General features: G+C 35.0%; 1 protein-coding gene and 1 pseudogene across 1 annotated transcript in view; both read left to right on the top strand.

Annotated features, from left to right (window-relative positions):
* Tenm1 (teneurin transmembrane protein 1) overlaps positions 1 to 26,149 on the top strand; it is a 1,125,448-nt gene that overhangs the window by 2,048 nt on the left and 1,097,251 nt on the right. The window lies entirely within an intron of this gene.
* Positions 9,277 to 12,364, top strand: LOC110542212 (nucleolin-like; annotated as a pseudogene).

Raw genomic sequence — 26,149 nt, 5'->3', positions numbered from 1 at the left:
AAGGAAACACACACAAAAAAGTTCCCAGTGTTTAGAAAAGAAATTAGATGTCATTTGAATGTAAAATCCGAAAGGAAAAGATTTACCCCAGTGAACTTTGATAGGTACCCTTAGATAAGCATTGAATTGATTGTATTTTCTCTAAGGATTACAGGCAGCTTCCCTGCATTTGAGATTGTTGTTCTATGATTATAATTAGCAAGCCAGGTACACTGCACTGTAAGCATCAATTGATACTTTAGTCTGTTCCATAAAGACATTGCAAATGTCTGCTCTATTGTACATTTGGCTGAGGAAAAAAAAATAAGCCCTCTCTACCTTCCTTCTCTGAAATCTTCTGACCTGTAGCAGAGGGTTTTGGAACAGTGTCAAGCAACAGCACAACCTAAAGAGAAAAGCTTCATTTTTAATGAAAAGACTATCCACAGCTTTAACTTCTGCTCAGTAATTATCCTGCACTTGTTTACTTGTTTACCCCCTCCCCTGTATTCTATATATCTCCAAATGTGTTTGTGTGTGGGGGGGGGGATGCTTTTGCATAAGGCTTCATATGACTCCTGAAGTAGGTACTGGAATAGCAAAATCCCCCCAAAATTAACATTTTGCCCAAATTTGTAAGACTTTCTAAATGATATGATGAATAATTTACTATTGCAAAGTTCTTAAATGGTAGTTAATGGTTTTCAAGCATGCCAAGATAAGGTTTCAAACTTTTGATGCTAATAAAATAAACGCATAATATGCATTTACAAAAGGGTTCCAGTCATTTCTAAAATGAACTTATGCTTTAGTTGCTAATTAAAATTTTTACAGGTTGTTCATCATAATTAAAAAAAAAACAGGTGTTTCTGTAAAACAACTATATAAAGGAATACTAGCAGCTTCATAATGACAATAACATAATTCACTTTCTAGAACAATGACAGAAATATAGGTAAAGTACTTGGGATCTGATGATATGGTGTTTGCTATTAAATCTAGGCCTCAGTTATGGATAAAGAATAAATAGGCATATCATTTGATAAATTATGGAGAGAGGCTTAAAGGAAAACATTGTTCTGTAGAATCATGGTGCTGTAATGATGGGTAAACTGAACACCCAAATATTCAAACATATTGGTATACTAAAAGGAAAATAATAGTGCATGGAATTATCAACTCACTTAAGGACCTAATTCAAAGTTTGGATGTCCTAAAAGTCTCAGGATTTGACTTCCAGTATCTTATGTGTAAGTAGCATCGACATGAACACAGCTTCCCTTATGATTACGATCATTGTATCTTTAGACAGCTTCTTACTGAAACAGAACAATATACCAGTCAGAATGATTTTGTGTGATACTGTTTTAAGTGATCTAACTATAAATTCTTATTTGATATCACTTTTAAAAACAAAAGCAATTGGAAGTTTATTTTCTGTGACAATCTTAAAACCTTGGAAGTGTTGAAAAATTTTAGTGACAACATAGCATTTTTTTTCTTTTACATTCTACCTTGGAGATAGGCTTTCAGAATTTATATAATATTTGCCTGAAGCTCGCTTTTCTTGTAAGTCTGTCAGTTTCCAATTTGAGTAAAGCTATTAACTCTTCAGTATACATTATGATTGATCATTTCCCTAAGGTTTCCATAAATATGTTAATCTATTAGTTATGAATATATTTGCTTATGAATGACTTGAGGTCAAGATAAGAATGGTATTTGATTAAAATGCAGTTCTTTTTAATTAAAATATTTCATCATATTGCTCATACTTGTTCCCCTCCACACACACACACACACGAGTAAATGTACACTACAAAAGATTTATGCAGGCACACACATGCACACACATTCACACACACACATATTTGGAAGGAATCTCGTGTGAACATCATTCACTGGCTAATTTTTTAAACTATATATTGTATATCTTAGCTTTCTGTGAATACTTTTCAAAGCTTTCAGTCATTGACCATTTAAAAAAAATCTGATTCAGGTTACTCTTGCAACTACAACAGATGAAATGATAAAAGATATTTCATTATGGAGACTTTTACAATTCTGACAACCAGCATATATCCATAACTTCAAACGTGAATGTCATCATGAAAATAAAAAGAACATAAATTTCAAAAATATTCACATAAGCAATAACTGATTTTATTCACCTGCAGATTCTGACTACTCGGTTAGATCACCCTTTTTAATGGAGATTAAGCTTATTTTTCCTTCTTTTAAGAAATAAAACATCCTTTTTACTGAATATAATATTTAGCCACTGTTTAGGAAAATCACATTAATGCATGAATCACCTGGTGCAATATATTATTTATATTTTTTGTCTCTTTCTTTCTCTTGAATCCTGTTAAAGCAAAGGAAAGTGAATACCAAACAGCACCATGCACAGTTAGATCAGGTGAATGCTATAAAAGGTTTCACACAGATTTTGATTATTTGAACCTTGAAGGTTCAAACACAGCTGTTTGTTCAGCATCAGTGTTGTATTATGTAGCTTATATTATGTATAGTAATATAGCTTGCTACACTTGATCTGGTATGATTAAGCAAAGCCAAAGATATTGCCTACATTTAAAACTCATGGAAAATTGAACTGAGTATATTGGAATGTGGTAGTATAAATTGAAAATTCTTGTAAAATGTCCATGTTCATTTATTTGCTAGTATTTACATATATAATTTAAGCAAATTAATTTTATTTATTGATATCATGCAAACTTAGAGTTAATGAGGATCACTGAGACTTTTAAAATAGCAATATTTATGAAAAATTAAAATTATTAAAACATTATGTTACTTTAGTACTTATTTCTAGACCTGAAAGTATAATGTTGGATGATTTACAACTTTGAAAAATATTCTGAATTTTACTTCATACATTTGGTTTTGTTAAACAATAGCATATGGTAAAATGTGCATACATGCCAAATAACCACTACCTTCCGGATGATGTCTTTAATGTGATGTAATGATTCTGAAATATTGGGTTTTTTTTCTTTCCTATCCTACTTTAACTATAAGAATAAAGTTAATTAGAAATCAGTGTATCCATATGTATTAAGAATATTTTTTTTCAGATTAGTGGCTCACCATTAGGAAGCTATTTCTCTGGAGCCTTCCTATTTGTATTTCTCACAGATCAGTAACATGATTAATATCTTTTCTCGGTACTTATGATTCTATTTCAGTCTTTAGGTATGCATGCAATGTCCCAAAAGCCAATGGTTTTGGAACAATTCAGACTTAACTTCTGATTGATCTAGGCAATGTTTCACTCAGTGTCTTAGTATTTTCTGGAGTCATTTAGCAGGATGTGAACCATTAATATCAATGCAAGAAAAGAAAACAAGTAAAACTCAAATATATGTGTAAAATATTTAAGACCTTATAAGAAACACAATAAACCTAGTGTCGTTCTACAGCCTTCTACGAATTATATGAGATACCACTGGCATTCCCCAACTAATACAAAACCAATAATGTACTAACTGGTCTTTTCAAGGGGCCAGAAAATGGAAAAATTTAACTTCAATCTATATTTCTAAACCACCCCACAGTGATTTATCTGTTGAAAAATTAACTTAACTGGTTTGATATGTTAGCTTCTTATGATTTCCTATACCTCATTTCCCAAGAGTCCTTCTACTGCCATGGGAACTAGATGGGACAGATAGCTGAGAATCACTCATTCAGGACAGAAACCTCCATTTTAATTTTTGTCAGCCTGTTGATACCTGAAATTACTGTAAAGGATGGAGAATTGAATTTGTCAGAAATAAATTATTAAGTAGAGAAAAACTTCAGCCATTTTTTCTTAAGAATTTACTTGTAAACCAATTCTGTTCTTACTCAAGCAGTTCTCTTAAAATAGTCACAAAATTGAGGTTTGATTTTTACATTCTCCTTGGTATTCATGTAGTCTACAAAACATTTTTGTTCTAATACAACATTCATGGCTGTAAAATAGTTTTGTAATAACTACTACTTTGAAAAATATGTTCTTTCAAATTATGATTCTGTAGACTTTGAAAAACCCTACTTAATGATCACAGTAAAAAAAAAAAATACAAGCAATGCTTTAATTTTCCAGTAAATGCATTACCATTACCCTTATTTCCCTTTTTAAATAGAAAAGAAATTCTGTTAAAATATCTGTACCCCATTTTTTTTATTAGAGAACAAATGTATTTGAATGCATTTATTTGAGATTTGTCAGAGTCATTTTACCCATCACTATAATGCATACTGATTGTTTTAAATTTAATCAACCAAGATGTCACTTGATAAGTAGTCAACAATGAGAAAATTGCTTTTTAATGTTTCTCATATTTTGTTGTAAGATTTTTGTGGCTGATTATGACTTATGAAATTGAATTTTAGAGTCACAGTGTCTAATATGAGCTGAACTGAAACTCATGCTGTCTTTTGCAATGGCAGCTTTAGGTTCTGAGACTCTAATGGGTTTTATTGTGAATTATGGTTTCAAACATTTTCTTTATATTATGGCTGATATAAAGCAATTCTTCAGCGATCATTTTTATAATAAAAAAGGAATATTTGTGTGAAATAGAAAGGTCAGAAAGTCCTTTATGTTTAAAATGAAGATATTTCAACATAGAAATTTCCTAGACAAAAGTATGAATGGTAGGGCATTTATTTAAAATTTCAGAAAAACAGATATTTATCCTTTTATACTATTAGGGATATTAGTATCTTGTTGCTGAATTTTGAATTGCATACACTTTATTAGTTGTTTTGTTGTGATTTGCTAGTTTAAGCTATAGATTTTACAACAACAAAAATTAGGTCACTCATTACTGTTGAATATGCATTGTTCAGTGAACAATTGAATCTTTTTTATCATGTTGATTTTCTCTAAATTTTATGCAAATAGTTCACATTTAGAAAAATAATGAAATAGTATGTTATCTGCGTGGCTCAAAATACCTGATAAATCAAATTTTGTTGTTTAGTCAAATGCTTAGTTTGGAGGAGTTATAGCCTTCATTTCTCTTTTTAGAGTATAATATACTTACTATTCAGTTGTTTTCCTATTTAGATGAAATATATTATAAATATTTAGCATGCTGATCCAGATATAACCACTCTCAGTAAAATTCAACTATGGTTATATTAAAGGAATTACTTTTATTTTCTTTTTGGGGAATTAGCTTAGTGTTTTTAGCTGCTTATATGAATGGGGGTTTGTATATTGGCCCAAAGAAAAGTAAATGACTCCCTGTTTGCATACTTTAGGGAAAATCTTATTACTGGCTAAGGTCAAAGAGAAAATTTTCCAGTTGCATGGTTTTCATAATTGGTGGGTTCTAAATGTGTCTATTATATCTAATATCTCTATCTGGTTAAGACACTTGTCAAAGAGAAGTTGCCAGATTAGGTGGACAATTGGTTTATTAGATATCAACCTTCCTCCATCCCAGATGCAAGCAGACAGTAAAAAAATTAAAAAATAAAATAAAATAAAAACCTCTTTCATTGTTCAGCTAAAGTAGAAAAAAAAACATACTACAGATGGCCCATCTCAATTATCCAGATTTTTTTTTTCAGGTACAATGTCCCAAGTGATGATTAATTAAGGAAAGTTATTGATAATGAACTCATCTTATGCTATACATCCTTTGCACCCATGTTGATGCCTTATTAAAGGTGTCTCAATCTTGCTAATTACCACCTATGTTTAAATATAGAGGTGTATAAGTGCACTACAATCACAAAGTGTGTGTGTGTGTGTGTGTGTGTGTGTGTGTGTGTGGCAGGGGCATATGTGTGTTGATGTGTAAAAATGAGATTGCTTTTTTAAATGTAAATGTTCAGTTTCACACTAACTTCACAAGCATTGTTTATAAAAACATCACTATTCCCTCTGTTTACTATATATTTGAAAATAATATGCTTCTATGTCTGAGACTACATCTGGAAAGCTTTAAGCAATATAGGGCAACATTGACAGAATTCCTAGGAAAATCAAATAGTTATTTCTGAGAAAATAGCCTTAATTTTGCTAATGAGATCTCCAAGAAAGAGGGCTATGAAATTAAGTAGGAACTGTAACGACACACAAATTCTCTGGATTTTTATTAATTTCTTCGTATATTTATGTGTGTGCACATGTAAGCTTACACATACGCCATTTGGGAAGGTAAGAAGACAAAGTGAAATAACCAGATTTCTAGTTGCAACATGTGGATACTGGAAATTGAACTCAGGACATTGGGTATGATGATAAGTGCTTTTACCCATGAGCCATCTTGCCAGCCCTGGATTTGTATTTTTTATAGAAGGTTTGCTTTGAGCATACTTCAATAAAATTGCTAGTTTTGAATCTCTCATGTTTATTATAATAAGATCTCAACACTTGGCTGTGATACCATTTAAATTTGGTTTGGAATCCATGACGCTTTAACACAAGCAGCTACTTTACTTTTATTTACTTATTTTTGTCCTTTATTTTTCCTTTATTCCTTTTTGAAAAATTGTTTTGACAACTTGTGAAAGCAAAGCAATTTAAATGTAAACATTTAGAATACAGTACAAAGGAAATATTTTAGTGGTTAATTTATCACAAGGGGAATTTCCACACTATTTTAAAATATGGAATACAACATACTTAAGAACACACATAAAATATAATGAGAGATTACTGGTCCCACACAAACAGTAAAAATACTAGGTAGGACTTGTTTGCTGAAGGAGCAGAACAGTATAATCAATATTTACACAGGATTTAGAAACAGTAGGCTTTATACTTTCATGCATTTCCTCTAAAGAAACTACATATATCTGAAAGATGCTCAGCCATACAACAAGGACACTTGCTCAACTCTGTTTATAGTAGCTTTATTCATATTAGTCAGAATCTGGAAACAACCTAGATGTCTTTCAGTTGAAGAATGGATACAGAAATTGTGGTACAATTACACAATGGAATACTACTCAGCAATTAAAAACAAGAAAATCATAAAATTTGTAGGCAAATTGATAGAACTAGAAAAGATCATATTGAGTGAGGCAACCCAGAAGTAGAAAGACAGACATAGTATATACTCACTTATAAGTGGATATTAGACATAGAATATACCATAAACTTACTAAAATCTATAGTCCTAAATAAGCTAAACATAAAGGACCCTAGGGAAGAGGCTTATTTCTCATTCAGAAGGGCAAACAGGATAGACATCAGAAGTAGGAGAAGACAACAAACAGGACAGGAACCTTCCACTAGGACCTTCTGAAAGACTCTACCCATCAGGGTATCGAAGTAGATGATGAGACTCATAGCCAAACTATGGACAGAGTGCAGGGAATCTTATGGAAAAGGGTGAGATACAGAGACCTGGAGGGGGCAGAAGCTCTAAAAGGTGACCAGCAAAGCCAACAAAGCCATGGAGCCCTGCAGAGATTGATGTACTAACTAGTGACCATGCATGAAGAGGGACCTAGACCCTCTGCTTGCATGTGACCTATAGGCAGCTCAGTCTTCATGTGTGTACCCTAGTAAGGGGATCGGGGCTGTCTCTGATGTGAACTCTGTTGCCTGCTCTTAGATCACTTTCTCCTAGTGAAGGAATTCATTCCCAGTCCAAAGACAAAGAAGATGCAGGCAGTCCTGAGGAGACTTGATAGGCTTGGGTCAGATGGTAGGGGAGGAGGGCTCCCCTTTTCTGAGAAATAGGAGAGGGGAATAAGGGGAAGACAGAGGGAGGGTGGGAACGGGAAGAGACTAGGGAGAGGCTACATTCAGGATGTAAAGTGAATAAATTACAAAAATAAATTTAAATTAAAAAGAAAGAAAGAAATGAAATTTAAAAAGAATAAGAGAATCAACTGAAAAGAGAGAAAAAATAAACTGTGTGTATCAGGCAGTGATGACTTATTCTACCAAATGCTTCAGTTTTACAGAAATTTTGTCATATACCAAAGAGCACTTAAGCTTTTCATCTAGTCGTATTTAATGCACTTGATAAACTTATAAATGCCTTTGTTTATCTCACTACACATTCATTCAAAAGACTTATCTATTATGGAAAACAAATATGTAAGCATGATATTATCCTGTAGGAAATTCTCCGAGAGTAATAACTAGGATACTTTGGAAGTGCAAAGATAATAAGGCTTTATACAACAGATTACTTAAAGTAATTCTTTCTTACATTTTTAAAATTTATTAGTGTATGTCTGTCTGTGAAATATGTGTGCGGGTGCCTATGGATGCCCTGTTGTCAGATACCCTGGACTGTGTTACAAGTGTTTGTATGCTGCCTAATATGGATGCTAAAAACTAAAATTTCATCCTCTAGGTGAGCAATATATGTTCTTAATGGCTAAGCCACCTTTCCTGTATCCTTAAATTAATTTTTAAGGAGTATCCTGATGGCACAACCCTTTAATACAGTTCTTAATGTTACTTGACTATACAGTTATTTCATTACTACTTCACAACTATATTTTTGCTACGTTTATGAATTATAAAGTGAATATCTGATATGCAAGATATCTGATAGGTCATTCACAAAGGGGTAGCAATCCCCAGTTTGAGAACCACTGATAGAGAATAGAAGGTGTCACTTCCTACATGCCATACGCACTGTAGAGCAGCGATCAGTCATAATTTCTCATTTTGTATTCATGAATATGCCTGATATACAGACAGTGTTTACTACTTACGCATAAGATAGCTAAATTTTCCTGAACAGAGAGTTATTCTAGAAAAAAACAAGAAAATTTACTATATTTGAACCAGAAATAATCTATATTATATCAGAAATCATTGATCAGTGATATGTTTTAAGATGAGGCAGATATGATCAATAGTCCTAGTTTACTCTCTTGTTTTTGTGATAAATACACTAATCATTGAGGAAATCCAGGGAATTAACTAGAGACAGAAACTTAAGAGACAGGGACAGAATCAAAAGCCATGGGATTTTCACTGGCTTGGACCCTTGAACGTGCTTATATAGCCTTTTTATACAACACAAGCTCAACTTCCTAGGAAAGGTGCCACTAATAGTGGGCGGGTCCCTTTATATCAATTAGAAATCCAGAAAAAATCACATAGACAGGGCCACAAGCTAATCTGCTCAAGCATGTTTCCAGTTGGAGTTATCTCTTCCTAGGTGTGATTTTTATAAAAGGGAATTCCAGTATGGCAGATAGGTTAAATTGAATTAATAGTGAGATAGTGAAGAGACTATACTGAAAGTGTAAAAGATTATCAGGTTATGGACTAAACAGTGAGAGTGACAACATAAAATCTACTCTAAGACTCATTACACAATAGAAGAACCACAAAAGACAAAAAAATTTTTTTTGAGTAGATGATGAGATCTGACCTGGACTTATTTCACATGCTATAAGCACAAAGACATCCAGAGAGATTTGGGTTTCAAATTATTCAAATTGCAGAAGTGATTATTTGTTCTGAAGGTAAGTATTTAGAAGCCATCGGTAATTAAACTTACAAAAATAGGTAGTTAGGATCTTCTATACACAATAGAGAAAATAATAAAAGAAGCAACTGTGGCATTTTAGAGAATATTGCACTGAAGTTAGAGATGCAAGAGGAACTATTCCATGGGAAATTATGATATGAGCCAGGAGATAGGAGGAAAAAAACAATGAAATAAAAGCGAAGGACAAAGAATCGTGTACATGCAACTAGAAAAGGGGTATGAAAATATAATCCATGAGAAAACCACAGATACTAATTGGTGTTAAAAAAAAAAACCTCAAATTTCAACAATCAGAAGAAATTCTATTAAATGTGTATGAAAAGTGAATAACTTCTGATGATCCCCAGCATATCATACCATCAATGTTGTGTATAGACATAAGTTTGTAGTTACAAGTTAGAAACAAAACAGAAAGTATATTTTGAGATATGCTAGCTGTAGCTGTATTGTTCCAGTCTTCAGTGCCTGCAGCTCTGTCTGCTTAGCATGGCTTTTCATAGGCTCTTCTGAGCTGCACGCTCTTCACACAGGCTACTGTCATAATCTACCATCATGATGAAGCTCGCAAAATCCAGCAAAACCCATGATGAGTCCAAGAAAATGGCTCCTCCTCCAAAGGAGGTGGAAGAAGTGAAGATGGAGAAATGTCAGAAGATAAAGAAAATGACAGTAGTGGAGGAGAGGCAAGAAGAAAAGGCAAGAAGACTACCTCAACTCCAGCAAAGAAGGTGGTCGTTTCACAAACAAAAAAGGTTGCAGTTCTCACACCTGTAAGGAATGCAGCTGTTCTTTCAGACAAAAAGGCTGCAGCCACACCAGCCAAAGTTAAGAAGGGAGCCACACAAGCAAAAGCATTGGTATCAACATCTGGTAAGAAGAGAGCTATAACTCCATTTAAGAGGGCTAAGAATGGTTAAGAATGTCGAAAAGTAAAAAGTGATGAGAATGAAGATGATAGTGATGATGATGATAATGAGAAAAAAAGATGACGATGGTGAAGAAGAGGATGAATTTGAGTAACCAGTGGTAGTAAAAGAAGCAAAAACAGCAAAAGCAGCTGCTCTTCCTGCCTGAGAGGATGAGGAAGAGGAAGATGAGGAAGATGATGATGAAGAATAGGACTATGACTCAGAAGAACTTATGAAGATCACAACAGCCAAAGGAAAGAAATCTCCTGCAAAAATTATTCCCGTGAAAGCCCAGAGTTTGGCTGAGGAGTATGATGAGAAAAAAAGAGGATGAAGATGAAGAGGATGATGATGAGAAAGAGGAGGAAGAAGAGAAGGAAGAACCTGTAAAAGAGGCACCTGGAAAAGAGAAGAATGAAAGAAACCAAACTGAAAGAGTCCCCTGAAGAGCAGAAACAGAAGGTAGAAGGCTCAGAACCAACTGCACCTTTCAATCTATTCATTAATCCAAGCAAGTCTGTTGATGAATTGAAAGTTGCCATCATTGAATATTTTGCTAAAAATTATCTTGTTGTTGTAGATGTCAGAATTGGTAAAAATAGAAAATTTGGCTATGTGAACTTTGAGTGTGCTGAAAACATAGAAAAGACCTTGGAACTCACTGGTTTAAAAGTGTTCAGCAATGAAATTAAACTAGAAAAAAAGCAAAAGGAAGGGATAGTAAGAAAGTTGGAGTGGCAAGAACACTTTTAGTCAAAACCTCTCTTTGGCATTACTGAGGATGAATTAAAATAAGTGTTTGAAGATGCTATGGAGATCAGATTGGTCAGCCAGGATGAGAAGAGTAAAGGGATTGCTTGTATTGATTTTAAGTCTGAAACTGATGAAGAGAAAAACTTTGAAGAAAAGCAGGGGGCAGAAATTGGTGAGCTATTTACCACACTAGAAAGAAAGGACAAAAAATCTAGGCTCAGGGGGTCTTGAAAAGACTGATACTTCTGAGAAATTGTTCTATGGAAATAACATGAAAAGTAAAAGAGAAGTTATGTACCTAGATTTTTCACCAAACCTATTTTATTTTATTTTATTTTTTTTTGTAATGGAAGAACACACGTTCAACAAGAGAATTGCTAAATGATTTATGATATGTTGAGAGAATGCAACATTTTATGATTACTAAAGTTGATGACTGCAAATATTTTATGTGCAAACAAAATATGTATATTATACTGCTAAATAACAAAGTTAGATAGGAACGAAAAGACCTGTGTTTGGAGAAGATATATAGTAGGTAGAATTTTTTTTTTCTTTTCTGTGCTTTTAGATGTTCTACAATAGATTATATAACTTTCATTATCTCACTATATGTACAGGAGAAAGAGTAAATACAAAGCACAAAATAATTATTGGTATATTGAAATAAAGTTTAGATTGCAAGTTAGAATGAACCATTCTCATCCTTCCTAATGCTGCGATCCTTAGCTACAGTTACACTGGTGGTGGTGACCCTCAACCATAAAATTATTTTTGTTGTTACTTCATAGCTGTTATTTTGCTACTGTTGTGAATCAAAAATTAAATATTTTATATGCAGGATATCTGATATGAGACATGCCAAAGGGGATTGAGAACTGCTACTAATTCAATTTAGTCTTCATTTACTAGAGAACCAGAGAGGGCTGAGTTTATCCTGTCAGTGTTTGAACAGGTTGTTAATGGAAATTAGGCAAGTTAAGGCTTCTTCATATTGCTGTGGAAAGCACTAACAGTTTGCTTAATGTAAAACAGAAGTGATTACTAACTATATTTCTTCATGTCATGTAGTAAAAACAATTAAGTGAAGTCAGACTACAGGTTACTTGGTGATTCAGCCACAGTCACCTCTAATGGAGAAGAAGAAAAATGGCATTGGCAACATTTGGCAGGTCTCATCATTAGAAATGCCCATATTTCCAGAAAAAAAAAAAAAAAAAAAAAAAAGAAGCTGCATCCAATAAAGTAAACCTAAAAGTTCTTTAGGCCCAGAGGGAAAAAAGGGACTATATGGAGAGGAACAACATTAGTTGTTTAAGAACGTTGATAATTGTAATGGGGAAACTATCTCTATCATTAACACAATTATTTTCCACAAGGTTCTTGAGTAAATGTTCCATTAGAAAAAGTAACATTTAGGTTTTCAAAGCATGAGAAGAAATGTGGAAATATATAGTCGTTAGTAAAATATAGTGAGTTGTGTGCTACCTAATGGCCTTGTAAATTGAAACAGTGTTACTATAGCTCTTACAGCTAAAATTATTGACTTAATTGAATAATTATTGAAAACTAAACAAAAATGACCATTTTCTAAAATTAATAGAAATTATACCTTTAAAATCCACTGGAGATAGCGATTTCATATACACAATTATATGAATATATAATTATAAGTAATAATATACATATATGCTAATATTTAAATTAACATTTTAATCAGACTTTTAAAATCTCATCTACTTACCTTCAATTCACTCATTTTCTTTCCAATCATGAATGTAAATTATTTATAGATACTAAGCACTTCCTTTGTGAAGGCAGTAGAATATTTTCTTTTCATAGGTTCAAACAAGAGGTCCTAGCAGTATCTGAAGTCTGGACTACATGAGATGGTCTCTTAATGACCTATCTAGATTTGTATTTAAGACTCAGCTGTCAAGATGTAGTCAATGTATAAACCATAAGTAAATTCTGTGGGCTGTCTTTATGGCTTCTGTGTTTTGCATCTGGTATACATTATTTGCCTCATTCCAATGACAGTACTCTCAAACATTATACCTCCCTTTTGTTAAACAGTGGTTAGCATACACGAAATTACTAAACAGTTTCTTTTTAGAAATGAACTCTTGGGTGGGATAGAAAGTTGTAAAAGGAAAGGGAAGTGGAACACATTGGGAACTGGTAAGCAATGACAAGTAACCTAGGTTATCTGACATAGATAAACCTATACACTGGCATTCTATAATCTTAAATGGGATGATTCACTTTTTACTTTTTTTAATTATTTATTACAATTTATTCTATTTGTATTCCACTGTGGCCTCCTCCCCCTTCTCCTCACAATCTCACTCTCCTTCTATCTTCTCTCCTTATGCCCCTTCCTTAGTCCACTGATAGGGGTGGACCTCCTCCTGTTCTATCTGACCCTAGCCTTTCAGAACTTATCAGGACTGGATGCATTGTCTTCTTCTATGACCTGGAAAAGCTGGGCTCCCCAGGGGGAGATAATCAGAGACCCTGCCACTGAGATCATGCTAAAAACAACTCCTTAATTGGGACCCACTTGGAGACTGAATCTATGGGCTACATCTGACAAGGGATTTTAGATGCTCTCTATGAATTGTCCTTGGTTGGGGTATCAGTCTCTGCAGAGTTCCAAGGACTCAGGTTTTTTTTTTTTTTTTTTTTTTTGGCTCTGTAGGTCTCCTTATGGAGCCCATGTGCCCTCAAGGTATTTCTATTTTATTGTTTATTATTATTAGTTACATTTTATTATTAACTCTGTATCCCAGCTGTATCCTGTTCCCTTATTCCCTCCCAACCCTACCCTCCCTCCCTCCCTCAGCTTCTCCCTGCCCCTTTCCAAGTTCACGGATTGGGGAGGACCTCCTCCCCTTTCCTCTGGCCCTGTTTTAACAGGTATCTTCAGGACTGGCTGCAAAGTCCTCCTCTGTGGACTAGCAGGACTGCTACTCCCTTGGGGGGGGGTGGGGAGGTCAAAAAGCCTGCCATTGAGTTCCTATCAGAAATAGTCCCTGTTCCCCTTACTATGGGAAACCAATTGGCTATTGAGCTACCACGAGCTTCGTCCGAGCAAAGGTTCTAGGTTATATCCATACACTGATCCTTGGTTGGAGAAACAGTTTCAGAAAAAAACCCTGTGCCCAGGTATATTTGGTCCTCCCTCAAGGTATTTCTATCTCCCCCTTCTTTCAGAAAATTCCCTGCACTCTGCCCAAAATTTGGCTATGTGTCTCAGCCTCTGCTTCAATACCTCGATCAGTAGAGTTTTCATATTTATCACCCTGCACTAATCTAAAGTCCAAGTGGATCAAAGACCTCAACATAAAACCAGACACTAAACTTGTTAGAAGGGAAAGTAGGGAAGAGCCTGGAACTCATTGGCACAAGAGCCAACTTCCTGAACAGAGCACAAGCAGCACAGGCTCTAAGATCAATAATCAGTAAATGGGACTTCATGAAACTGAAAAGCTTTGCTTTGCTTTTCAGTCATCAGAAAAACAAAACAAAACAAAACAAAACAAAAAACCTGGAGCCTACAGGTTGGGAAAGGGTCTTCATCAAGCTTATATTTGACAGAGGGCTAATATCCAGAATATATAAAGAACTCAAGAAGTTAAACACCAAAAAGCCAAGTAGCCCAATTAAAAAAAAAAAATCGTGTACAGAACTCAGCATAGAATTCTCAATAGAGGAATAATGAATTGCACAGAAACACTTAAAGAAATGTTAAACATCCTTTGTCATCAGGGAGATGCAAATAATAACAACCCTGATATTTCCCCTTACACCCATCAGAATGGCTAAGATCAAAAACTCAAGTGAGAATACATGCTGGAGAAGATGTGGAGAAAGGGGAACTCTCCTTCATTGCTGGTGGGAATGTAAACTTCTGCAACCACTTTGGAAATCAATCTGGCTCTTTCTCAGACAACTAGGAATAGTGCTTCCTCAAGATCCAGCTATACCACTCCTAGACATATATATGAAATGTGTTCAAGTATACAACAGGGACGATTCACTTGGAAACACTGAAGCAGGAAAGCAATTTAGAAGCAACCAAAAAATAAAAACAGCCCCTGCTCCCCTTAATTGGGACCTACTTGGAGACTGAATCTATGGGCTATATCTGACCAGGGGTTTTAGGTGCTCTCTATGAATTGTCCTTGGTTGGACAATTCATAGAGTGCACCTGAAAAATTGTCTTTTTTATTATTATCATTTATTACAATTTATTCAATTTTTATACCATCTGTGACCCCCTCCCTCATCTCCTTCCAATCCTACCCTCTTCTCCCCTTATTACCCTCCTCTAGTCCACTGATAGGAAAGGTCTTCCTTTAAAGCCAGTTTGCTTCCCATTTCCCTGTGTACAGGAGAGTTTATTTTTTAAGTACATATTTTAAAACTAGCTTCGTTGCAGAACAAGCCTCTGGATATGAAGACAATTTCTACAAACTTGTTCTGGTGTATGCAGCAGAAGCTAAAGGACTATTTTTTTTATTAGTCTATATGTCAGTACTTTCTGAAGTGTCTTCCCATATCAACACTTGAGTAGAACTATGTCTTTTTTGAGCAGAATTAGCAGTGATGAAAAATGCACTTTGAGCAGTTAGATTGCAACTAATCAAGAGCACTACTTCATTTTGTTATGGATTTATATATAGTACATTGGGCAAGGAAATCATTAGTAATATCATACTCTATTGTAATTAAAAGGTCATATTAGGTAATTTTTTTCAAAGGTGACAATGATGTTATTGACCTACATTTTTTTTTTTTTTTTGCCTGGCATGGTTTCTGGACTGCTTTATTTTTTCTTGTTGATGGTGGTGGTGTGCTTGTATGTGTTTAATGATTATATTTCTAATAAACTGGGCACACGGGTCTTCTATGAGACCATTTCTCCAACCAAGGACCATGTATGCCTATAACCTAGAACCCCTGCTGAGATGTAGCCCATGGTAGCTCACTATTCAAGAGGGTACCCTAGTAAGGGGAACAAGGACTATTTCTGACATGAACTCAATGGCTGGCTCTTTGACCTCCCCCAGTCACTGAGGGAGGAGCAGCCCTGCTAGGCCACAGAGGAGGACTTTGCAGCCAGTCCTGAAGATACCTGATAAGCTAGGGTCAGATGGAAGGGGAGGAGGACCTCCCCTATCAGTGGACATGGAAAGGGGCAGGAAGGAGATGAGGGAGGGAGGGAGGGACTGGGAGGTAATGAGGGAGGGGGCTATGGCTAGGATACAAAGTAAATAACCTGTGATTAATATAAAAAATAAAACATTATAAAAAAAACAAAACAACAACAACAACAAGAAAAGATTTCTATCCTATTTGCATTTCTGAATGAGGACTGAGCATCTTACTTAAGAATGTCCTTGGTTAGCTTCTTTATGTGTATACTTTAGTATGTTTATCCTGTATTATATGTGTAATAAGCACTTTTACATGAGTATACACCATGCGTGTCTTTCTACTTCTGGGATACCGCACTACGGATGATCTTTTCTAGTTCCTACCATTTGCCTGAAAATTTCTTGATTTCCTTGTTTTTAATTGCTGAGTGGTATTACATTGTGTAAATGTACCACAATTACTGTATCCATTCCTTAGTTGAGGGACATCTGTGTGGTTTCCAAAATCTGGCTATTACAAATAAAGCTTCTACTAACATGATTGAGCAAATGTTCTTTTTATATACATTACCATATTTGGGATATATGCCTAAGAGTGGTATAGCAGGATCATGAGGTAACACTTTTCCTAATTTTATGAGAAAGCGCCATATTGATTTCCAAAGTGGTTGTAAATGTTTACTTTCCCAGCAGCAATTGAGGAGGGTTCCCACTTCTCCACACTCTCTGCATCATGTGTTGTCACTTGAGTTTTCGATCTTAGCCATTCTGATGGCTAAGAGGTTTTTATTTGCATCTCCGTGATGACTATGTTGAACATTTCTTTTAGTAATTCTCTGTAATTCATTTTTTCTCTGTTGAGTTCTGTACACCATTTTTTAATTGGATTACTTGTTTTGTTGGTTTTTAACATCTTGAGTTCTTTATATATTCTGGATATTAGCCCTTTGTCAGATATAGTATTGTTGAAGAAACTTTCCCTATCTGTAGGCTGTCATTTTGTTCTGATGACAGTATTCATTTCTTTACAGAAGCTTTTCAGCTTTATGAGGTCCTGTTTATTGATTGTTGATCTTAGAACCTGTGCTTTTGGTGTTCTGTTAAGGAAGTTGTCTTCTGTGCCAATGATTTTAAGGCTCTTCCTCAGTTTTTCTTCTAACAGATTTATTGTGTCTGATTTTATATTGAGGTCTTTGATCCACTTGGACTTTAGTTTTATGCAAGGTGAGAAACATGGATTTCTTTGCAATTTTCTACATGTAGCTTTTAGACCAGAACCATTTTTTGAAGATGCTTTCCTTTTTCATTGTAGTGTTTTTGCTTCTTTTTCAAAAATCAAGTCTCTGTGTAGGTGTGTGGGTTTATTTCTGGGTCTTGCATTCAATTCCATTAATCCACCATTCTGTTTCTCTGCCAGTATGTTGCAAATTTAATGCTGTTGTTGTATAGCTTGAGATCAGGAATGGAGATAACTCCAGAAGATATGTTATTGTACAGGATTGTTTTAGCAATTCTGAGTTGTTTTTTTGTTCTTGTTGTTGTTGTTTGTTTTGTTTTGTTTTAGTTTATCGACGTGAAAATTAGAATTGTTCTTTCAAGGTCTATAAAGAATGTTTTATATTTTTATGGAGATTGCATTGAATATGTAGATTGCTTTTGGTAGGATAGCCATTTTCACTGTGTTAATCCTACTAATCCGTGAGCATGGGAAATATTTCAATCTTATGGTATCTTCTTCAATTTCTTTCTTCAGAGACCTGAAGTTATATATACATTTTTTTTCATACAGCTCTTTCACCTGCTTAGTTAGAGTAACTCCAAAGTTGTTTTTGTTTTTTTTTTTTTTTGTGGCTATTGTAAATATTTCTCCTTCTCAAATTTCTTTCTCAGCCCTTTGTATTTTGTATACAGGAAGGCTACTGATTTTTTTTTTTTTTTTTTTTAGTTAATTCTGTAACCAGCCACTTTGCCTAAGTTGTTCTTCAGCTGACACAGTTCTCTGATTGAATTTTTTAGTTCATTCATGTATACTATCATATCATCTACCAATAGTGATTCTTTGACTTCTTCCTTTCCAAGAAAGGAAGTTGTCTTATTGCTCTAGCCAGGACTTCAAGAACTATGTTGAAAAGATAAAGAGAGGGTGGGCATCCATGTCTTGTCCTTTATTTCAGTGTGATTTATTTAAGTTATTCTCCATTTAATTTGATGTTGGCTATAGGCTTTTGCTCTATATTGCCTTTACTATGTTTAGGTATGTGCTATGTATTCCTGATCATTTTAAAATTTTAAAGATGAACAGGTGTTGAATTTTGTCAAATGTTTTTTCAGCATATAAGGAGATGATCATATTTTTTATTATAGATTGTTTTTATGGTGGATTACATTGATTGATTTCCATATATTGTACCACCCCTTCATGCCTGGGTTGAAGCCTACTTGGTCAAGTTGGATGATACCTTTTAACGTGTTCTTGGATTTGGTTTTCAAGTATTTAATTGAGTATTTTTGTGACAATGTTCATAATAGAGATAGGTCTGAAGTTCCCTTTTTTGTTGGGTCTTTGTGTGGTTTAGGTATCAAGGTGATTGTGGCTTCATAGAATGAGTTTGGTAATGTTCCTTCTGTTTCTATTTTGTGGAATAGTTTGAAGAGAACTGGAGTTAGCTCTTCTCTGAATGTCTGGTAGAATTCTATGCTGAAACCATCTGGCCCTGGGCTTTTTTTGGAAGGGAGACTTTTGATGAATGCTTCTATTTCCTTGGGGGATATAGAGCTACTTAATCTATTTACATGATCTTCTTTTAGCTTTGGTAAATGGAATCTATCAAGAAAATTGTTCATTTCACTTAGATTTTCAAATGTTGTGGCATACAGGCTTTCAAAGTAAGACCTACTGATTCTTTGAATTTCTCAGTGCTTGTCATTATGTCCCCCTTTTCATTTCTGATTGTGCTGATTTGGGTAGTTTCTCTCTGTCTATTAGTTAGTTTGGATAAGTGTTTGTCTATCTTGTTAATATTTTCAAAGAACCAGTTCTGGTTTCATTGATTCTTTGAATTGTTTTATTTGTTTCTAATGCATTGCTTTCAGCCCTGAATTTCATTATTTCCAACTGTCTACTCCTCTTGGGTGTTTCTGCTTCTTTATTTTAGGTCTTCCAGGCATTACATTAAGTTACTTATATGAGATATCTCAGACTTCTTTGTGAAGGTACTTAGTGTTATAAACTTTCCTATTAGCACTGCTTTCCATAAATTTGGGTAAGCTGTGCATTCATTTTCATTGAATTTTAAGAAGTCTGTAATTTCTTTTCTATTTCTTCCCTGATGTAGTGGTCATTGAATAAAAAGTTGTTTAATTTCCGTGCATGTGTAGGATTTTGTTATTTCTGTTGTTGTTGAGACCTAGTTTTAGGCCATGGTAGTCTGATAGCATACAGGGGATTATTTCAACCTTTTTCTATATATTGAGTCTTTCTTTGTGGCGACTATATCGTGAGTTTTGGAGAAGGATCCATGGGATACTGAGAAGAAGGTATACTCTTTTGAGTTTAGGTGAAAAATTCTATAGACATCTATTAGGTCCATTTGATTTAGGACCTCCATAAGTGTCATTATTTGCCCATTTAGCTTCTCTTTAGATGATCTGTCCCTTGGTGAGAAAACTCTAGTAGTGTTGAAAACTTCCACTTTTATTGTTTTGTGATCCATGTGTGATTTAAGCTCTAATGATGTTTCATTCACAAATTCAGGTGTTCTTGTATTGGGGGCAAGAAGTTCATGATTGTGATGTACTCCTTGTGGATTTTTTCTTTGCTGAGAATTAAGTGTCCTTCTTAATCTCTTTGTATAACTTTTGGTTGAAATTCTATTTTATTAGATATTAGGATGGCTACTCCAGCTTCTATTCTGGGTCCATTTGCTTGAAACCTATTTTCTATCCCTTTCTTCTGAGATACTGTCTATCGGAGTGCAGAGGTGTGTTTCTTTTTTTTTTATTTTATTTTGTTTTATTTATTCTTTAATTAAATTTTTATTTTCACATTAACTGCATCTTATTCTCTTGTATCCCAGCAGTATCCCCTTCCCCTGTCCCCTACCAAACCCACCCTCTCTCCCTCATCTCCTCTCATGCTCCTCTCCAAGTCCACTGATAGGGGAGATCCTGCTCCCCTTCCTTCTGACCCTAGCTTATCAGGTCTTATCAGGACTGGCTGCAATGTCCTCCTCTTTAGCCTGGCTTCTCCTCCCTCAGGGTGGGTGGTTAAAGAACTCGCCACTGAATTCATGTCAGAGACCATCCCTGTTCCCTTTATTGGGGAATCTACTTGGATACTGAGCTGCCGTGGGGTACTTCTGATTAGGGGTTCTAGGTTATATCCATGAATGGACCTTGATCCTTGCTTGGAGTACCAGTCTCAGAAAAGACCCCTGTCCCCAGATATTTTGGTTCTGTTGCTCTTCTCATGGAGCTCCTGTCCTCTCCAGGTCTTACAAACTCCTCCTTCTTTCATATGATTCCCTGCATCCTGCCCAAAGTTTGGTTATGAGTCTCGGCATTTGCTTTGATACCCTTCTGGGTAGAGTCTTTCAGAGGCTCTCTGTGGTACGCTCTTGCCCTGTTTCTTGTTTTTCCTTCTTGCAGTGTCCATCCCTTTTGTCTTTCTAAGTGAGGATTGATCATCTTACCCAGGATCCTCCTTCTTGTTCAGCTTCTTTAGGTGTACAGATTTTACTATGTTTATCCTATATAATGTTTCTTGGATGCAACATAATGTTGGATCATGTTTTCACAACCATTCTGTTAGTCTGTGTATTTTTACTGCAGTGTTCATTCCATAGATGTTGACGGATAATTGTGATGAAAGAATGTTAGTTCCTTTTATTGTGGAGTTGCTGGTGATAATATATTTGTGTGCTTTTTTCTTTTTAATTTTTGTTGTGAAGTTACCTATATCTTTTATTTTCATGGGTGGAGCTGATTTTGTTAGATTTGAGTTTTCTTTGTAGTGTCTTCTCTAGGGCTAGGTTGCTGTGTATATATTGTTTAAGTTTAGTTTTTTCATAGAATATTTTTTTTCATCTATGTTGATTGTATGTTTTGCTATTCATAGTACTCTGGGTTGACATATGTCATCTCAGTATCTGCATGACATCTGCCTAGGCCCTTCTGGCTTCCATAGTTTCTGTTGAGAATTATGGTGTGATTTTTGTAGGTGTACCTTTGTAGGTTACTTGACTTTTTTCCCTTGCTTGACTATTATGTGACGGGATGACCTTCTTTTTTTGGTGTGGTATATTTCTTGTTCTGTAAGCCTCTTGTATGTTTAAGGACATCTCTTTCTTTAAGTTGAGAAAATTTTCTTCTATGATTTTTTTCAAAAGTAATTTCTGGACGTTGGTGTCTTGAATCTTTTGTTTCATATATTCTTATTATTCTTATAATTGTCTTTTCATGGAGTCCTTGGTTTTTGGAATGTTTTGTATCAGCAACTTTTCTGATTTTATGTCTTTTTTTTTCTTTTGAGATATATATTGATTTCTTCAATTGAATCTTCAGTGCCTGAGATTCTCTCCTCCAAGTCTTACATTCTATTGGTGATGCATCTCCAGAAATTTCTAGATGTGTGTTTTCTTTATTGATTCTAATGCCATTTTCATGTCCTGCAGCATTTCCTTCATATGTTTGTATTTGGATTCCTGTCTGTCCATGATGGACTCTGTTTTCTTTTGTTGGTAGGTTGGTTATTTGTTTCTTCTTTATGTACCTCTAATGACTGGATGAACATAGATTTTAGATCATTTTCCTGCGTTACGAATGAATTAAAATATCCATTCAGTTTTGAGGTTGCTGGTAAAGCTGTGACATCCTGATTTTTGTTGAATGTGTTCTTATACTGGCCTCTAACAATCTGATTATCAGTAGCCTTTGTTGTTTGTTCCTGGAGCCTGTACTGCAGTCTGGGTCCATCTGTCTCTGGAGTCTGGAGTGTTCTTCAGGAAAACGAGAGAGTTACACAGGTTTGAGAGTGGGTGTTGGTATTTGATGCAGCTGAAGAAGGAAGGTCTCAGGTGCACATGTGTAAGTGTGAAAGTGTGCATGGAAGTGTGTCTTGAAGGACCAGGTGCTAGTGGATGTAGATTCCTGTACACACCCACACACCCTCACACAGTCACATCCTCACCCACACATACAAATAAGGACTCTTCTTGATATGTAAATGGAGTCAGGATTGGTGATTAAGTTAGAAAGATTTTCCATCAAGTTGTTTAAGTAAATGGCTAATAAGATATCTGTATCTCTTTGAATAAAACAGCTGTGTATTCTTAAACTACTAGCACCCACTCACTCCATCCTATACCAATACTTGCACTGTCATTATGCTAATTAGACTGAAGGTTAAGTTTAGTTAGTAGTTTCGTGTTTTCTATCCAAGTAAAAAAGGCTTAACTGTGGGATATTTCCATGTAGATTCACTCTGTGTCCCTTAAAGTTTAGCAAGCTCTATGTTTCTCTCTTTTTGCTGAGGTGGTCACTCAAGGTCACCATTTCGCTGTACATTGAAAGCAGCTGAGTGCATAACCCAATGACTTCAAACTCCAGTGCTTTCAATCTGGCACCTTTCATGAGCATTGAGTTCATATTAAAGAATTCAAAATATATTCTCCTTCATGTGCATATCATAGCAATAACATCTTGGGCACAGGACAGTGCCTGGGAGCAAATAACCACTTGAAATTAATGATCTGAGGGGAAATTGAAGGACCATTGACTCTTCCTAGTCATTCGTTCATCCCTATAAAATGTCTATTCCTGAAGTGTCAAGCATGTAATATTTTTTTCTGTTTCACATCATATTAAGTAGTTGCTATAAATAATAGCATTTAATACATAATAATGAGATGTGGGAATGCAATAAAATACCAGCAATGCAAGTACTATGTAAAGATGGCTATTCTGATCAAACCCAAAAAGGAACAGTAAATGAAGTTCATTAATCATAATGTTTTAGAAATAATTTCACCTTATTGACTTGAAATGAAATAGAAGAATTCTAGGTTATATCCATACATGGTCCTTGGTTGGAGATAGAGTCTCACAAAAGACACCTGTGCAGAGATATATTTGGCCTCTGTGGAGCTCCTGTTCCCTCCAAGTCATACTAACCACCCCCCTTCTTTCATATGATTTCCTGCACTCTACCAATGGCTTGGTTATGAGTCTCAGTATCTGCTTTGATACACTGCTAGGTAGAGACTTTCAGAGGCCCTCAGTGGTAGGCTCCTGTCCTGTTTCTTGTTTTCTCCTACATCCAATGTCCATCTCATTTGTCTTCCTAAGTGAGGGTTGATCATCTTACCAAGGGTCCTCTTTCTTGTTTATCTTCTTTAGGTGAACAAATTTCAGTATGTTTATCCTATCTTATAGGTCTAGTACCCACTTATAAGTGAGTATATAGCATGTGTGTCTTTCTCCTTCTAGGATACCTCACTCAGAATGATATTTTCTAGATCCTACCATTGTATTGCTATCACCTAGAGCCCCTGCTCAGATGTAGCCCATGGTAGCTCAGTAACCAAGTGGGTACCCTAGTAAGGGGAACAGGGACTATTTTTGACATGAACTCAATGGCTGACTCTTTGACCCTCCCTCCCTCCTGAAGGAGGAACATCCCTGCTATGCACGGAAGAGGACTTTGCAGCCAGTCCTGAAGATACCTGATAAGCTAGGTTCAGATGAAAGGGGAGGAGGACCTCCCTTATCAGTGGACTTGGAAGGGGGTAGGGAGAAGATGAGAGAGGGAGGATGGGATTGGGAGGTAATGAGGAAGAGGGATATAGCTGTGATACAAAGTTAATAAACTGTAACTAATATTAAAAAATTAAAACTTAATTAAAAAGAAAAAATAGAAGAATTCATATAGTTTAAATAGTTCACTTTCTTTTGTTCCAAATTCCACTGATGAATGATTCAACTTAAAAGTAATCTTTAAAATGCCACTTTCAACTCTTTAAAATGGATTTTAAGTAGTGTATGTTCATTCTCCCCATTTAGCACTGGATTCATTTTTTAAATATTTACATCTGTGAACTAAGTAACAGATACAACTCTACAATGCTTCTTTTTCAAAAAAAAAAAGAAAGAATTTCATTTATTTATTTATTACAATGACATGCGTTAAGTTTCCACAATAGGGCATGGCATTAGTGAAATAAGAATCAGCAAGGATTAGGTTCTACACTCAGAAGCACATGATATGTAATTGGGGGCTGAAATAAATACATTTGTATACAAATTAATCAGTGTTGTTAGTATGTATTGTATAAATGTATTTGTTTTAGACATTGTTCTTTCAAGTGAAAAGTATTCATGTATCAAAACCTATTTGGTATTGTAATAACATATGTGATTTCAAAATATCTCCACATTCAAAATTTTTTTCAGGAATCACAGCTTACGTTAGGCAGAATTCCATGCCCAAGCTCATCCTCTAGACTATAAAATTTATCACAACTCTATGTCATATGACAGGAAGAATCATACTGAATTAATTAGTATGGCTTTAATAAAATGGCTTTAAGTTAACTGGATTACCTATCTAGAATCAATATGTTTACAAAGTCCTTAAAAGTAGAAGAAGTTTACAGAGTAGAAATGAAGATATATGACAGGATGATAGCAACTTGATATAACTTTGGTGCCTTTAAGATACAGGAAGGGAGTAAGGAATATAGGCAACCTGTGGAAGCTGAAAAAGTCAAGGATGCACATTATACCCTGGATCCTCAAAAAAGAAACTCACCCTGCTGTCATCTTAATTTTATCGAATCAAGAAAAATTTAAGACTTCTAACTACCTGGCATTTGAGAAAATTTTATGTTGTTTCACATCATCAAAGTTTCACTAGCTTATTAGACTACTGTTAAGTTCCCCCCAAAAAACTTGCTAGCATCTAGTTGTAATCTAATCATCATTACTAATTAACACAATTCATGTTACTTCTGAGATATCTTGTCCAGTGATCATCTTCATCCCTTTATCCCACCTCCAGATATCCTTTAAGATATTCCTTCAGAAAAGAAATTTGTTAAGTCTTTAGAAATTTTGACAATTTCTATCATTCTCATTCTCAGGGAGAATTTAGACCTTTCCTCATCATACTTTTCCTAAGGATCATTTGAGAACATTCTTCCCATTCCTTTGTCCTATAATCTTTTTCCTTTCATGTTTAGGGTACAAGTAGTCTGGTTCAATGAGAAGCAGTCATTTTTCTTCTCTCTGGGACACCTACATCAGTGAAAAGGATGGAAGTACTACATTCCTGGATTATTGTTTTGTTTTGGCATGGAGATTTTGAGAAGAAAAGGGTACATAATTGAACACAGTGTAGAAAAGAAGTCTTACATTTTTGACCTACTGCTGAAATGTGCTCAGAAAAGTGTTTGTAGCCTAGGATTATTTCTATTCCTCCACTTCCTGAACTCTGTTTTGCCCCTCTCCCCTTCTCTTCTGCCCCCCTCTTCTTTTGGAAAACTGAAATACCTCTCTTCTTATATGATGCTTTCTTAAAATAGCAGACTTCTGTTTTTGGTGTAGAGATTATAAGTATATATTTAGGTTAAAGTACAAGAAGTAAACCAGTTCTGTTGCATACTTCATTGTTCAACTTGGGAAAGTCAGTAAAATGGAATACCTATAAGACTAACTTTCTTTATCTCTACAGTGGAGATAATGCTTGATAAATCACAGAAGTGTGAGCCTTGTAGTAAAATACACATAAGCATATAAAGCAATTTGTACATTGTATCATATAAAATAGTGTATTTCATGCTCAAAGAATATTGGCTAT

This window comes from Meriones unguiculatus, chromosome X (genome assembly GCF_030254825.1).
Source record: "Meriones unguiculatus strain TT.TT164.6M chromosome X, Bangor_MerUng_6.1, whole genome shotgun sequence".
NCBI lineage: Eukaryota > Metazoa > Chordata > Mammalia > Rodentia > Muridae > Meriones > Meriones unguiculatus.
Note: the sequence above shows the minus strand (reverse complement) of the source record. Positions and strands in the feature narration are given on the sequence as shown.